This window comes from Pygoscelis adeliae, unplaced genomic scaffold (genome assembly GCF_000699105.1).
Source record: "Pygoscelis adeliae isolate BGI_AS28 unplaced genomic scaffold, ASM69910v1 Scaffold72, whole genome shotgun sequence".
Lineage (NCBI taxonomy): Eukaryota > Metazoa > Chordata > Aves > Sphenisciformes > Spheniscidae > Pygoscelis > Pygoscelis adeliae.
In genome coordinates, this window is record NW_008824286.1 from 4,623,382 (window position 1) to 4,625,367 (window position 1,986).

Below are 1,986 nucleotides of genomic sequence, written 5' to 3' on the forward strand. Positions count from 1 at the left end.
CTGGTGTCCCCGTGCAGGGTGCCCGGTCCACGGGGAGGGTCCTTGCAGAGGGTCCCCGTGCAGGGTCCCTGGCTCCCGTGGAGAGCAGGGTCCCCATGCGCGGTTCCCGGTCCTCACGGTGGGTCTCTGCGTTCCCGGGACCCACAGAGAGTCCCCGTGCGTGGTCCCCGGTCCCCCAGGAGGGTCCCTGCAGGGGGTCCCCCCATCCACAGCCGCCCCAGGCAGAGGTCCGCGCCCCGCCGTGCCTGGCCGCAGGTGCTCTGCTCCGGCAGGGGCTCTGCCACGCGTGGCAAGGGGTGGGCAGGGCTGGAGGCAGGGGTCTCTGTGCCTGGGCAGGGAGCAGAGTTACCATTCATGCTTGCTTTTTTTTTTTGCTTTTCTTCTCTAAATGCCCAGCTCACGCGGTCGCGCGGGAGAGATGACAGCACACTGCATGGTTGGGCCGTGGGCTCCCTCCCCAGCTCGCCCCTGGCATTCTGAGACCCTCATCCCCCAGCAGATCCCACTCTGGGGTGTTTTCTCCCACGTTCAGCCCTGCACATCAGGGCTGCTCCTTGGCAGAGAAGCGGACTTGGCCGCCTGCCTCCTTCCTGTATCTCAGCAGGGTGAGTCAGTGCCTCGCTGTGCCCAGCGCCAGCTCTGCCCGCAGCCTGGTCACTGCCAAGCCGGGAGGGGGGAGCATCCACTCTGCCCTTTTCTCGGGCTGAAAGGGAGTTTCCAGTGTCTGTGGCGTGTCCCGCCTGCCCCGTTCTCAGTGTGTTTGTCTCACTGTCTGGATGAGTAAAGATAACTGGGTATTGTTTGTGTCCCAGCTCTGTTTTGGCTACTGTTGCTTTGCTGTCACCCTCTTGTCTCCTGGGAGCTCCTGCTGCCAAAAAATGGCTTTGTGCTGGGGAGCCAGCCCACACCCTGTGCACTTGCCCGTAGCTGCCGGCTTCAGCTCACACACATGGCAGTGGTTCCGAGGGATGAGCTTTGCCCACGTGAATGTTTATCCTTATCCAAAAAGCACCCTCAGTCCTGCCTGACAGTTTCCACCTGAGCGTAGGATGCCAGCACTGTGGCTTGGCCCTGGAGGGGCCCTGGAGGGCTGGGGGGGGCCAGTCTGGTGTAGCAGGAGGGGGGCTGTTGGTCTCTGAGGAGCTGCGGGAGCAAATCTCTGCTGGGTACCTGCCGGCTCTGGCTTGCTCACAGCTCCGTGTGGTCTGGCATGGCCTCTGGGCAGTTTCAGCCGTTCACCTCCATCCCTGCTGACCCCCTGCCCTGCCAGCGGGGAGGCGAGGATGCAGGGCCAGGGAATTAGCTCAGGTCTCTGCTATGTGACACGTCTGTGTCAATTGGCACCGGTTACTACTGCAAGGCGTGGAGACTGTTTCTGTGCACACGAGTCCCATGGAGCACCCCGAGTTCCCTAGGACTCACTGCAGCCCGAGTCCCCGCTGTGGGGTGGGTGTGTGGGTGCTGCCCGCGCAGACTGACAAGCACCCAGGCCCCCTGCTGCTGCAGCCCCTCCGTCCTGCCTTGCTGAGAGGGGGTTTGAAAAGCAGTGATATCATCAGCACGGAGCCTGACTCATCCCGGCTCTTCAGCACAAGCCATGCTGCTCAGCGGGGCACCCGTTTTATTCCAATTAAACCAACGCAGGCAAGCCAGCTCCACATAATGATTTTTTTTGCTCGTGGCCAAGCATGCCTGCCCCTGGCCAAAAGGCGAGAGGGGACAGGGGTGATGTTGAAGTTGGTGGAGAGTCTCCACTTCTGGTAGGGACCCCTAAGAATAAATCTTGCCAGATACCTGCAGGGTCTGGCTCGGCCGCCACAGCATCCCTGCCTCCCTTGTGCCTCCAGCGCAGGCTGACGGCACCGTCTTGTGTCAACAGCCCTCACCCTAACTGCAAATGCCCACGTCTTTGGGAGGTGTCCCCTGGAGATCCGGGTCACAAGCTCAGGTAGGAATGATGCCTCTTCTCCTCTCGGTGACACAGAG